Source organism: Budorcas taxicolor, chromosome 7 (genome assembly GCF_023091745.1).
Source record: "Budorcas taxicolor isolate Tak-1 chromosome 7, Takin1.1, whole genome shotgun sequence".
In the NCBI taxonomy this organism is placed as follows: domain Eukaryota; kingdom Metazoa; phylum Chordata; class Mammalia; order Artiodactyla; family Bovidae; genus Budorcas; species Budorcas taxicolor.
The window spans coordinates 25,257,054-25,272,607 of NC_068916.1; positions in this window are offsets into that span (position 1 = coordinate 25,257,054).

Consider the following 15,554-nt stretch of genomic DNA (forward strand, 5'->3'; position numbering starts at 1 on the left):
TGAGAGTTAATATATTTGAAACAACTAAATTAATGCCTGTGTGTGATCAGTACTGCTATTATTAATATACAAATATTAATCTGCTATTGTTATTATTATCTAAGCTACTATAAAACAGGGGCAATATCTTTTCACCATAATTTATTAAACTCTAAATAATTACTAGAGAGGGAGGTATTATATATCGTACAAGGAAACATAAGCTAATCGAATTCTCATAAAAATTCTATTCAGCAAATATTCTGGCTCCCTTCTAATGTAAAACACACGAGGTTATGCTCAGGGAGATATAACTAAGAATAAATCAAGAGCCTAGTCTTCAAGCTCTTGCCATGGAAATGCAGTGCAATGGAAAACACAGACATATATACCCAGAATAGTAACACTTGTGGAACTAAATGAAGGCCCACCAAATGAGAACAAGTGAGCAATATTTATTCAGAGCCTGGTACAGCAAGTGAGTCAGCCACCACCACCAGCATCTGGTAGAGACACAAAGGCAAGTAGAGGAGTAGGAGAACTTCAGAGTGGGAAAGGTAAGGCTCAGTTACCTGGTTAGAGGCTATTGGCATTTTGGCTGTAGGCAGCTTAGCCAGAATCAGGCATCCTATGTAAGTAATTAGGGGTGCGTATTTGGCTTTCTCTGGTTGGGTCTAAGTTGGAAGTGGGGACACAATTAAGGAATCAGTCAGTTATTAATCAAGTCCTGGAAATTTCGAATTGATCATTAAAAGGATTATTGTTTGGCTTCCAGTACCAATGACTAGAGAAGACAGTCAGACTTCCTATAGATAGCAGGGTGGCTGTCTTTAACTAGATAATGGGTTGGTTTCCTGAGCTGGCTGCTGCAGGTGGTGGGTCAAAGTTTTATTTTTATCTGTGTTTTGACCATTATTCTGATATGAAGAGGAATCACTGTGCTGCTGAAGACCTAGGTAAATTCAGCTTAAACCCATTACATTCTGGTTGGTATCTGGGAGTTCATTTTCCAAAATTTCTGCAAATTTCTAAAAGCCAATATTCCTGCTAGTTACTACTGAATTGTCTAAATTCCTCATTCCGTATCAAGCAACCCTTCGCTTTCTCAGCTCACAGCACTGATTATGAAGAGTAGGCTCTGCTGCTTCCTTTCAAATACCAGTTCAGCCTTCTTGTGATCATACAACCTTGAGCAAGTTATTGAACCCTTCATTGCCCCAATTTCCTCATCTGTGAAAAGGAATGAACAGCCATACAAACCTGGCAGCTGTTGTACAAATTTACTGGTGAAGCTCCTACAGGACAAGTAAGTGCTCAGTAAACGTTAGCCTTTATTACTCTTTATCTTCACTCCAGCAAACACCCCTCGTGGGACAGGGACCCTTCTTCAGTTCCCTCCCACATTTCTCTCCCTTTATCCAGTCTGCACCCCCTGGAGATTTGGCCATACATGAAAGAGCTTACACTTGAGTCATTTAAACATACCTGTTCTTAAGAAAAATAACTATAAATATGGGGACTATAGAGTAACTACACAAACTACTTCACTTACATCTGTGTTAATAAACTCAAAGGCCTGAATGAACAAATTATTTTCCCCAAAAAAAAAATTTTTCCAAAACTAAACTCGAGCAGAAAATGAATTATCATATGGGAAATAAACATTATTAAAGGAAAATCTCAAGAAAGGAAAGTATACATCAAGTCTAGCTTCAAAGCTATACTTTTTTAGTTTCAAGGAATAGGCAATTTCTAATGCTATTTAAGCTCTTTTTTAAGTGAATAGACAAATTTCCTCCTTACAAAGCCAATAGAACAAAAATCACACAGATTATAAAACACTATAAAGTAGCCTTCCTATCAATATCAACACAACAATCTGAGGTATTATTAAATAAAACCTTCCAAAATATTTAAAGATTATTCACTTTGCCTAATTGGCACTCATCTCAGGAATAAAATGATTGAAAATTATTTTAAAAAATCACAAAATTAAAAGATCAAATACAAAAAAGCATATGCTCATTCCTGTAGATGACAAAAGCCATACATTCATATGAAATAATCATTATAAAACAGGAAAAGATGGAAATGTTCTTAACATAGGAAATATTTATGCCCTACTTAAAAAAAAAAGTAGCATAATATTTTAAATATCATTGGGCTCATTCACATTAAAATCAAGAAGAGTGAATGAATGCTAGAATTTCCATTAGCAATTTTATCTGATTTGATTAGTGATGAATCTCAAGATCTGGAACATGGTAGATACTCAATGAAAATCTATTGAATGAAAGATGCCAAGCATCACTATCATAATTTTTAAATGTCCCAGGTGTACTAGTCGAGTCAAATAACAAAGGAAAGATATAACACTTTAAAATAAGGAAGAATAATACAACATAAAATAAAAAAGATAATCTGATATTAGACCAAAAACCCAAAAATGATCAAATGAAAAAAATTAAAACAATAAGGATTTAAGAAGTTAGATGATCAGAAATTAACAAGTGAAAAGTATCATCCTTTTTTAAAAAAAGCAACTAATTATTAGTTTAATAAGTGAAATCACAAATTAATAAGTGAAAAATATTATCCCATTTCTTAAAAAATGAGTTATTAGTTTGAGCCATATAAAATTGCCAAAATCCTCTATTCTTTTAACTAGAAAACAAGCCAATTTTATGATTCTAGTTTATAGAAAGCAAAATGAAAGAAAAGATCCAACAGCAATGCTACAGTACCTAGACATACATACAAACCATTTAAGGAAATAGAACATTTACTGAGAAATGATTTTTTAAAGAACTGAGAGCTGGAAAGTTATATTCTGTTTTAACTAGGAAAATGCAAATAAAGATATAGACTTTCTCTTAATTTAAAAATACCATGTAGGTCAGCATCTTAAAGATGCATATTTGTATATGGTTCCTTATATGAATGCTTATATGGTTCCTGCTATTTTACGTTTTAGACAAGTTTATTTCTATGTTTGTGTAGAAAAGTAAATGTGCAAATGTGGCCAAAAGACAACTAAAAATAAGAAAGGTGACTCTCATACTCAACCATGAGAATAAATATAACATTGTGAAGCAAGATGCTTCTAAAGAAAAGAGTGATTAGACAGGCAGCACAATAGAAGAGATGAAAAAGGTCTAAGCAACTATGCAAATCTAATGCACTCTGTGTATTCATTGTGCTCCGCGCTCAGACACTTCTGTCGTGTCTGACTTTCTGTGATACCATGGACTGTAGCCCACCAGGCTCCTCTGTCCATGGCATTTTCCAGGCAAGAACACTGGAGTGGGTTGCCATGCCCTCCTCCAGGGGATCTTCCTGATCAAGGGATGGAGCACACGTCTCCTGCATTGCAGGTGGATTTTTTACCACTGAGCCACTGGGGAAGCCCCCATGTATTCAAACTGGTGGATAAAAGAGAATTCTGTAAATCATATAGGGATAACCGTCTAATGATGCGGAAATAGTTAATCAATTATTACTTCAAACTGAATCTCAAATAAAATTCCAAATGGTTCATCTGAAAAATAATAGAAGAATATATGGGGTGAGTTTTTATCTTGAAAAAGGTCTTTGTAAACAAACAATAAACAATTCAAGAAAACCAGGAAGTAAAATTCAATAACTGATTAAACACATTAAATTTTTATACAAGGCCAAAAGTTGCCATAAACAAAAAGATAAGTGAATAAATGAAAAAAGTATTTATAGCACACATCAGGCAATGAATGTATTATTCTACTTATAAATAAAAACATTACATTACTTACTAATTAAAAGAATTATTTTATTAATCAATAAGGAAAATCCAAAAGCCAACAGAAAAATGTCAAATTCATCAATAGTCAACATATACAAAAAATTGCAACAGCTTATAATTGTGTGAAAGATACTCATTTCCACATAGTCAAATATACAAACTAAAATGCCAATTATGTAAATACTTTTCACTTGATTGCAGAGATTAAAACATTTTTAAAGCTTAGTTGTGATGTTATACTTCTCAATTCACACAGTTAGAATATATTCACAGAACTGTGCAACTATTATACAATTTGAAAACATTTTCAAATCCTCAGAAGAAACCCTGAACCCATTAGCAATCATTCCCTAATTCCTCCCAATCCTATATATCAACCCCAGATAACCATTAATCTTTCTCTTTGATGGATTTTCCTGTTCTGAACATTTCATTTAAATGGAATCATAGTCATATAAACAATCACGAAATAGCCTTTGATGACCAGCTTCCTTCTTTTGGCATAATTTCAAGATTCATCCATTTTGCAACATAACATCAGTATTCTTCTTTTTAAACTGCCGTATAATGTCCAATTTTATTTATCTATTCATCAATTAATGGATATTTGGGTTGTTTACAATTTTTGGCTACAGTGAATAGTAATACTATAAACATTCAAGCACAGCTTTGAATGGAGATTCCAGGAGAAATATCAATAACCTCAGATATGCAGATGACACCACCCTTATGGCAGAAAGTGAAGAGGAACTAAAAAGCCTCTTGATGAAAGTAAAAGAGGAGAGTGAAAAAGGTGGCTTAAAGCTCAACATTCAGAAAACGAAGATCATGGCATCTGGTCCCATCACTTCATGGCAAATAGATGGGGAAACAGTGGAAATAGTGTCAGACTTTATTTTTGGGGGGGCTCCAAAATCACTGCAGATGGTGACTGCAGCCATGAACCTAGATAGCATATTCAAAAGCAGAGACATTACTTTGCCAACTAAGGTCCGTCTAGTCAGGGCTATGGTTTTTCCAGTGGTCATGTATGGATGTGAGAGTTGGACTGTGAAAAAGCTGAGCGCCAAAGAATTGATGCTTTTGAACTGTGGTGTTGGAGAAGACTCTTGAGAGTCCCTTGGACTGCAAGGAGATCCAACCAGTCCATTCTGAAGGAGATCAGCCCTGGGATTTCTTTGGAAGGAATGATGCTAAAGCTGAAGCTCCAGTCCTTTGGCCACCTCATGCGAAGAGTTGACTCATTGGAAAAGACTCTGATTGCTGGGAGGGATTGGGGGCAGGAAGAGAAGGGGATGACAGAGGATGAGATGGCTGGATGGGATCACGGACTCGATGGACGTGAGTCTGAGTGAACTTTGGGGGTTGGTGATGGACAGGGAGGCCTGGCATGCTGCGATTCATGGGGTCGCAAAGAGCTGGACATGGCTGAGTGACTGAACTGAACTGAACTGATTGATAAATACATATGCTGAGTATATGCCTAGAAGTGAAATTGCTAGGTCATATGGTATCTGCATATTTAATATTTTGAGGTACAACCAAATTATTTTCCAAAGCAGCTGTACCATTTTTCATTCCCACTAGCAAAGCATAAGGGTTACAGTTTTTCCAGATACTTACCAATACTTCTTAATATCTTTTTTAATAGCTATTCTGAGAAATGTCTATTTTTGGAATGTCTTTTTATTGTTTAGTTCAGAGTTGTTTATATACTCTTGCCATAAGTTCTTTATTAGATAAATGGTTTGTAAATTTATCTGTTTTCTTCTATTTTGTGAACTGTCTTTCCATTGTCTTGATACTGCCCTTTGAAGCAAAAAAGTTTTGAATAATGATGAAATCAAATTTACTTATTTTTTCCTTTAATATTTGCATTTTTGTCTAAGACGTCTCTGCCTACACCAAGATTACAAAGATTTACTATGTTTTCTTCTAAGAATTTATAATTTTAGGGTTTATTTGTAGGTTCTAAATTCAATTACACAGAATTGTATGTCTGTCGTGATTCCAGTACCACATTATAGTTAAGTAAGTTTAGTAAGTTTTGAAAACAGGAAGTATTAGTTCTCCAGCTTTGTTCTTTTTCAGGATTCTTTTAACTATTTTTGGTCCCTTGTATTTTTATATTCATTTTAGGATAACTTTGTTAATTTCTAGAAAGAATTCAGTTGGGATTTTGAGGGGAACTGTGTTAAATCTCTAGATAATTTGGAGCATCTTACCATATAACATTATTGTCTTTTAATCAATTAACTTTAGATGTCTTTCCATTTATTTAGTTTCTTTCATTTAATTTCTGTAATTTCTTTCAGCAATGTTTTATAGTGTTCAGTTTAAAATCATCCACTTCTCTGGCTAAGTAAATTCAAGAACTTCACTCTTTGTGCTATTGTAAGTGGAAATGTTTTCTTAATTTCAGTTTTAGATTTTTATTGCTGATATATAGAAATACAACTGAGTTATGTATGTTGATTTTGTCTGTTGCCTCCTTGTTGAACTTATTTTTAGTTCTCATGGTTTTTACAGGATTTCTTTGGACTTGCTACATGAAAGATCATGCATTACGTGGAAACAGACAGTTTTACTTCTTCCTTTCCAATCTGGAAGATCTTTATTTCTTTTTCATGCCTTATTGATATGGACTAGAATCTCCAGGAATAAAAGTGGTCATTTTTGTTTTGTTTTTTTTATCTTAAGAGGGAAACTTTTAGATTTTACCATCAAGTATGATATTAGTACTGGGTTTTTATACATGCCCTTCATCAAGTTGAGGAACTTCCCTTCTATTCTGAGTTTTCACTGTTTTTATCATGAAATATGTTGAATTTTGTCAAATGTTTTATTTGTGTCTATTGAGATGATCCTGGTCTTTGTCTTTTAATTATTGATGTGGTACATTACATTAAATAATTTTCAAATGTTAAATCAACCTTGCATTCCTGAGATAAATCACACTTGTTTATAGTAAATAATCCTTTTTTAAAGTAGTGCCAGATATGGTTTGCCATTATTTTACTGAGAATTTTTGCATCTATAATTATGAGAGATACTGATTTATTGCCTTTTTCGTTTCTTGTGATGTCCTTCTCGAGTTCTGGTATCCAGATAGTACTGACATCATAGACAGAATTGAAAAGTTTTCTCTCTACTTCTATATTTGAGGAATAATTTGTAAAGAATTATTAGTTCTTCTGCAAATGCTTGATAAAATTTTGAGCAAAGTCTATGGACTTCAGCTTTTCTTTAGAGGAGTTTTAAAATTAAAAATTTAATTTTTTACTTATTATTGATCTATTTGGTTTTATATTTCTTATTTAGTGAGTTTGATAATTTGTGTCTCTCTGGGAATTTGTTCATTTTGTCTAAGTTATCTTACTTTTAGCATACAATTGTTCACAGTATTACCTTATAGTACTTTTTATTTCTGAAAGATTGGTAGTAATGTTACTTCTAAAGATTAAAACAATTTTTAGTATACAGTGTTGACACTGCTGCAGAGAAAAGTTTTCATACTTAGTGGTGGAGACTGTAAATTATAATTTGGTGAAATCTTCCTCAAGGGCACTTTAGCATCAGATTGAACAGAACATGGTGGCAAGTTAGATGGTAGAAGAAAGGAGGAATTAAAGAAAGCCCTGGATTTTTCAGCTTGAGTGATAAGGAGACTACTCTTGGATATACAGAGGGAAATTAGGATGGACATCAGTTTTAAGGGAAAAGTAATGAATTTAATTATTAATGGATACATGTATGGTTGTATGGATTGCAAATGTAAAAATATAAGCAGCTGGCCAGAAACTCAAATTACTATTCAGGAGAAAATAATTAGGTCATCTATATTGAAACAGTACCTGTTTAAAGCTACACAAATGATGAGGGGTTTTGTTCTGGTTTAGTTGGGTTAGGTTTTTGAGGAGTACAAGAGACAGAATCAAAAATGAAAAGGTAGAATCTCAAGGAATACCTATAATTATGGAGTAAAAATAGAGAAAGAAATTGATACCAGAAGCTGTATGGGAACATTCACAGAGACAAAGAACCAGGAATGATATTGCAGGAGCAAAGTAGGAAGAAACTCTAAAGGAGAGAAGAAATAGCAGGGTCAGTTGGTCAGTAATTAAATAAGAGAATGACTGGGAAAAGGCTACTTGGTCCAACAAATAGGATGTCGAGTTTGGCTTTTAAAAGAGTAGTTGGCCTATCAGAAATACATTTTTCCCTCCAAAGTTACTCATTTTAAATTGTATTTGTTACTGAACTGACTAAAGAGAAATGTTTTCAAGTATTTAATTAAATAATTCTTCTAAGTCTCAACATACAACCATTCTTACATCTCATAAATATAATTTGCATTAACTGTATCTATGCTGAAACAGAAATTCAATATTTTTTACAGTAGATAAAAGAAAGTGTTTATATGCTTTGCCAAATATTTATATCTCATTTTAAATGTTAGCAAACTGTTACCAAAAACTATAAGAAAACCAAATGGTCCCTAAAACCAAGATAAAATGTTTCCGACTAAAAGGTAATATTGGGAGCTAAAATTTATCTTGGCATAAAATTTATCCTGTGAATAGAGAGTACTAAAATCAGACTCTTACTCTCTTGTGAAAATTTTTAAAAGGCTACATTACCCCCTAAATAGTAACTGTCTGGATGCTTGACCAGAATGTATTCCATCTGGTCCTTGGTTTAGTTAAGTAGAGATGTAATGTAAGTTGTAGCAAATTAGTAACAATAAGCCACAGAAAAATGTCATTTTGAAATTGCTAGGACATTCTCAGAAAACTGTGATTCAGTAAAATATGATGTGGAAAGCATTCACTCTGCCCTAGGGAACAAGGGAGTCACAACTTCCAGTTCAAGAGGTATACTCTCCAACTGGAGCTCTGTTGCCCTTGACTCTTCCTGTCTCAGGATGGGATGATCACTAATCAAGAAGCCATTGGCCTCTCAGCAGACCTGAACACCTGAAGCTGCTATGACAAGGCCAGATCCCCAAACAGTCTTTTGCCTGCACAAGACTTTCCTGAATTACTGAAATTCAATCCCATGGATTGCTCCAAAGGTTTCGAGGTATGGCTAATGGCAGTAGTTCTTGGAGCTGAATGAGACTTTGAAAAGTATCAACTATAAAATAAATTGCATGCATAAGGAGGTTAACTTTAAAATTCCACTGAAAGTTTAAAATATACCTTAGAAAAAGTTTTTTTCTTTTGCACAAATAAATGAACACTTTGCTGTTTCATGATATATACACTGGAATTAACTATGGTTTTTTTTTTTTTTAAGTTTTCCTAAGATCAATCTGTAGGTAAATGATGATAACCATTGGTCAGATTCTAATCTAACTTCTTTAAATTTTAGAGACAGAAGTTATAAGACTAAAGAGCTGATAAGTTCTGTTATTTTAATTTTTTTGTTTTATTTATCCACCCAGGCAAAGTTTCTTATAATAGAAATACTTAAAAAAATTAGGAACAGGTGTAAAACTAAGATTTTGATATTAACAATCTGGTGATAAGTACTGAAATTAGTTCAATGTGGAGATTATACCAAAGAATTATGCATTTTGTTACCACATAAATACCAAAATCAACTTTTGAAAGGTAAGAAACACAATATAAAAAGAGTAATTTAATGTCAATAATTTTAATTAAATTCTGACGCATCACTTCAGATATAAATTGAGTTGAAAATTAAGCTCATCACAGTAAATTATTTGGTTGTAAGCCCTATGTTTATGAAACTGCTCTACAAACATAAACACTACAGTGGAAAGTGCATTAAAAGGGAAGCAGTACTAAAGTGTTTGATAATATGACCTCTTGTACTGGGCTCTGATAAAAAGCTTACATTGTCAATCATATCTGAGGTTTCTTTTTCCAATCTTGTGAAATAAAACACAATGATTACAACAAAAACAATTCCTTTTTTTCTTCTAAACAACAAGAGGAATTATCTATTTACCAGTTAATATTAATGAGGAACACATGTTACATATGGCAGCATTAAGGAAATAAGGGACCAGAGACCCAAAGCATAGTTTTAAGAATCACAAAGCAGAGAAGCATATAACTATATTCCTGCTTGAGCTCTGAGAAGAATCAGCTTATAGCAATTGCCTTGCACCATCCTGGGACAGCTAGAGAAGAACACAAATCCCATTTTGGCTTCTGTTCAGGCAAAGAATAGGCCTGCGAAACTCATCTCAAGGTCCTCATTCACAACCAAGAGGAATATCAGAAGGATGTTCCTGTGAGTTCTAGAAGAGTTAGGGGAAAGTTGGAAAAGGAAGCATCAAAGAAGTTGATAGAATCAAAAGTTCTTATGTCAGAACAAGGCTGGCACAGATTGTGGAAACTTTGAAATCAGAGGCCATGACAAAAACTCCACAATTTAGTTATGGATGCGTCAGGACAGAAGCCAATAGCCACAGTTCCAACTGGATGAACAACCTCAGCAAATGATTCTAAAGACTGTGGACAACACCGTTAGGCATTCACTTACCCAATGACTAAATCACTGATCATCTGCTTTGGGTACCATTCTAGGTACTGAGCATAGCCATGAGGAAAAAAAAAAAAAAAAAAAGCTTAAGTACCTACACTCATGAAGGCCAGATTTTAATGAAGACACTTACCTGTTTATCTTGACAGGTAAAATATTTAAGTGCCATGTTCAAAATGCTATGAATAAAAATAAAGCATGGAATGGGTAAAAGGAATGTGTGTTAGGCGAGAGTATTGTGATTTATACTAGGATTGTCAGAGAAGGCTTCCAAAAGAGGAACAAAGACCTAAAAAATGGGGCAGGAGGGAGCACATAATACAGCAGGGCAGAAGTCTTCGCAGCCTAGGGACAGCTAGGGCAAAAGCCCCGAGGGAGGAACACACACACAGGAAGGAACGGGGAAGGGAGGGCATAGGATGTCAGTGTGATGTCCAGAGGTGAGGTCACGTAGGGCTGGCTCTCCAGGCCCTGCAGAGAGCTTGCATTTTACTGCGAAAAAGATGGTAAGGTATTGGAGAATTTTGAGCAGAACAGTGACAAGATATAAAGGAGGTGTCCTCCTCTTACTTAATAATAAAGCTAAAAAGGTAATCTCAGATCTACCCCAAGGCCAGGAAGTTTGAGGTTCTTTTCTTTATCTATAAAAAAGTGATCAAAATTATTCAAGGGACATTACTACTATGAGAAATTTAATTAGCAATTTCCTGACTTCTAAGTCTTTGAATTTTGAACTTAACTCTATAATAAATGAGAAAAACACTCCTATAGCAACAAAATACTCTAAGCTGCAACTTCACACTGTTTTCATTTGGTGATCCCAGATAAAATTTAATTCTTATAGTGTATTTAATAAGTGAAAATATGTCAGTTATAACTAACATCCCATTTTAAAGAATACAAGGTTGATTCTTTGAGCATTTACAATACTCTTCGGTCCCTCATCTTAGAGCAAGAAAAATTCACAGTGACTTTAGGTCTCCCAAATATGAAGCAGAGCAGTAACCTCAAAAGGTTAACTACTTTATTATAATCCAATTAAGAAATAGGCAAAGAATCTGAACATGTATTCTTCCAAAGATGGCCCACAAGTACATGAAAAGGTGCTCAATATCACTAAGTATCAGGGAAATAGAAATCAAAACTGTAATGAGATATCACCTCTCACCTGTGAGGAAGACAATCATCAAAAACACAAATAACAAATTCTGGCAAAGATGTGGCAGAAAGGAAAACTCTTGTACACTATTGCTTTGAATGTTGATGGATATCAGAGTTTTTCCAATTCTTCACAACTACAGCACAATGCTGCTATGAGAATCCTGGGTCTACATAAATAGGGCATATGTGTATTTACTAAATAAACTACTAGGGTATTTCCCCACTAGTAAAACTGCTAGGTTTTGGGGGGTTCCAAAACCACTGAAGATGGTGACTGCAGCCATGAAATTAAAAGACACCCCTTGGAAGAAAAGCTATGACCAACCCAGACAGCGTATTAAAAAGTAGAGACATTACTTTACCAACAAAGGTCCGTCTAGTCAAAGCCACGGTTTATCCAGTAGTCATGTACAGATGTGAGAACTGGACTAAAAGAAAAGCTGAGCGCCAAAGAATTGATGCTTTTGAACTGTGGTGTTCGAGAAGACTCCTGAGAGTCCCTTGGACTGCAAGGAGATCCAACCAGTCCAACATAAAGGAAATCAGTTCTGAATATTCATTGGAAGGACTGATGTTGAAGCTGAAACCAATACTTTGGCCACCTGATGCAAAGAACTGACTCATTTGAAAAGACCCTGATGCTGGGAAAGATTGAAGGCTGGAGGAGAAGGGGACAACAGAGGATGAGATGGTTGGATAGCATCACCAACTCGATGGACATGAGCTTGCACAAGCTCCAGGAGATGGTGAAGGACAGGGAAGCCTGGCGTGCTGCAGTCCATGGGGTTGCAAAGAGTCAGAAATGACTGAGTGACAGAACTGAACTGAACTGACAGATTAGACATATTTTCATATTCACAGGTAATGACAAACTATTTTCCAAGTTGATCAGGTCAATTTATACTCCCACTAGCAATGTATGAATGTTCTCATTTTTCTACACCCTTGCTATTCCCTGGTATTGTTGGACTTTTAGTTTGTTTGTTTTTAATCTGGTAGAAACATAATGGTATCTTAATTTGTTTTAAATTTGTATTTCCCATGACACTAAACATCTTTTCATGTGCCGTTTTGGCCATTTGGGATTCCTATTTTATGTTGTTCTTGTTCAGGTTGTTCCATTTCTTAATAATTATTGCTGATGAATATTCAGATATAATCTATGCTTTTTTTTCTTACCCTCTTTGAACTTATTCTTTTTCTTACACTGTTTTAACAGACCTATACTTAGTTTTCAGTGATCTTTGGTTTCACCAATATTTGTCAAGTGTGGATTTCTCCTCATTTAATCTGCCTGAGATTTGTTTAGATTCTTGAATCTGATACTGAGATCTCTGTCTTTAATTTTGGAAGATTCCTGTACATTTTTTACTCTTATACTGCCCCTACTCTATGCTCTCTTCTTTTTAGATTCCAATTAGACAAATGCTATATTTTTCACATGTTCTCACAATGCCTCTTAATCTTTTTATTTCTTTGCCTCTTTGTTTTTTCAGATTTAATCTTCAACTCACCAAATCTTTATTTAGTCACAGAGTTTTCTATTAAAAATATCCTTCAACATTTTTATTCCAATTATATATTTTATTTCTAGAATTTTACTTGGTTATTTTTCAAAGGTACTTGGTCATTTGCTATAGTTCCTCATACCCTACACACATTTTCAATGAAATAGAAGAGATAAAATGTATTTTGTAAATTGTGTCTTATATTTCATTGTCCTTAAAATTCTTGAGAGTCTGTTCCTGCTGGTTCTTCCTCATGGTGTTTGTTTAGTTATTTTTGTTTGTGGGCTTCTTAATTGCCTTAGGGTTTCTTATGGAAAGTCACTGGGGACTGGCAAGACAATGGATTTTTGCAGAGATTTGCATTTGCTTCTGCCAGGTGGTCTTTGGGACATCAACGATTTGGGATCTCTCTAAATTAAATTCTTGATTTGAGATTTTTGACCACCCATGTATTTTTGTGTAATTAGGTATTCTCTTGGTTTGTGGCTTTAACTCTCAACAGTCTTGTTTTTCCTCCCATTCAGCTCCTCTGTTTGAAAGGGTTGACTTTCCTTTTAGGTCCATGACTGGGGATTAATTTTCCCCAATGTAATTTTACATTGAGAGTGTTACCACTTGGGGTCTCAGATGTCTGGAGAGGGTGAGGCTGTCTATCAGAATCTTTATCATGAGTGGAACTTCGACCTTGTCTCTTTTTTCATCCATGTAATATCATAAAAAGTAATGTAAATAGTAATTTAGTATAAGTTAATTTAAATAGCATCTAAGTAAAATCCAGCTGCCATGGTCCACTTAATTCTCAGTCCCTAGGCTAAGAATTCCTTACACTCTGATCAACCCATTGATCCTTTTAAGAGCTGTTTTATATCTTTTTCAAGAAGTTTATTTGTTTTTAGAGCCAGAAAAAAAAAGTTGCATTGGTTTTCTTTAAAGTCCATTTACTATCCTGGTTGGTTTATTTCATATGTAAAGAAGTCTACCATCCTGCCCATGTCTGTGTGATGATGGAAGCAGAGACTGAAGCACTGCTACTGCAAGCCAAGGGCCGCCTTGGATTCCTGGCAAGCTACCAGAATTAGAAAGAGGCAGGGGGAAAATCTCTCCTACAGATTTCAGAGGAAGGATGGCCCTGGTGACACTGTGCCTTCAGTCTTCTGATCTTCAGAATTGTGAGACAATAAATATCTTTTATTTTAAGCCATCTCATTTATGGCTCTTTCTTACCATGGCCCTAGGAAATGACTATAAAATAATCCATTTAGAATGAAAGGATCTCCAGAATAGGTGATTATCTCCTGGGCTTGAGAAAAGAGAAGGAGGAAATGCCTTTGGCAGTGTTCTCCCTAGTGTTGAATATGTGTGTGTTCTCTTATTTGCATACAATCCCTGATGTTTCACAAACTGGTATTTGAAATACTTTCTGACAAAGAATCAGTACAAGTTAGGAAAGAATAGCTGTGTGAAGTAATATTATTTCCTTGTAATATTTAAGGGTAACCACATGAAACATTGTCATAGTTAGAAAGCAAGTTGATATGGTGTTACTTCTTTTCAATTACTAGTTGAAATAAAAATGAGTGCCAGAATCCCACTTGGGTAACCAATAGCCAAAAACAGCAAGCCAGTGCACCTAGGAAGGCTCTCATGAGGAGAGTATGGGACTAATGTATAGTTTCCAAATTCTGTGCAGGATAGGGTAAAAGAGGATGCAGAGATGGAACATGTAAGGCTTTGCAGATCATGTTAAATGAAGATTTTAAAGTGTTTTAAATGTATGCTAGGAATAACTGGATCTCAGAGGAAAATTGGCAGAGATACAAGCCTATAGACACTTTGAGGATTGTTGTTGTTCAGCCACTAAGTGGAGTCTGACTCTTTGTGACCCCATGGACAGCAGCCCGCCAGGCTTCCTTGTCCTTCAATATCTCTTGGAGTTTGCTCAAGTTCATGTCCATTGAGTTGGTGATGCTATCCAACCATCTCTTCCTCATCCTCTCTGGCCACCTGCTGCCAAGAGGCAGTTCATTGGAAAGGACTTTGAGGCTTGCCACATGCTAAAACAAAGGGCTCAGCCAAAGTACATGGATAGAAAAGGCAGGAGGCCTTGGGACTAGGAGAAAGTGACACTCAGAGCCTTTCAGTAATTCACCCAATACTGTATTCTTTCCATACCTGTCACCACATTCTCTTGGAGACTTCACTATGAAAGGAGAGCTCTGTTTAAAAATGGTTCTGCTAACATTATTTAAAATTGCCAAGTTATGTAAGCGACCTAAAAGTCCATCAATAGATAAATGAATAAAGAAGATGTGGTGTATATATCCAATGGAATACTATTCAGTCATAAAAAGGAATGAAAATTTGAGATTTGCAACATGGATGAACATGGTGGACATTATGCTAAAAGTGACATATTAGAGAAAGACAAATATTATATGATATCACTAATATGTGGAATATAAAAAAACCAATAAACTAGTGAATAAAACAGCAAAAACAACAACAAAGCAGACTCACAGATATAAAGAGCACACTAGTAGTTACCAGGGGGAAGTGGGATGGAGGGAGGGGCAATAAAGGGGTATAGGAGGAAAAAGGGTTTTTATGGTGTT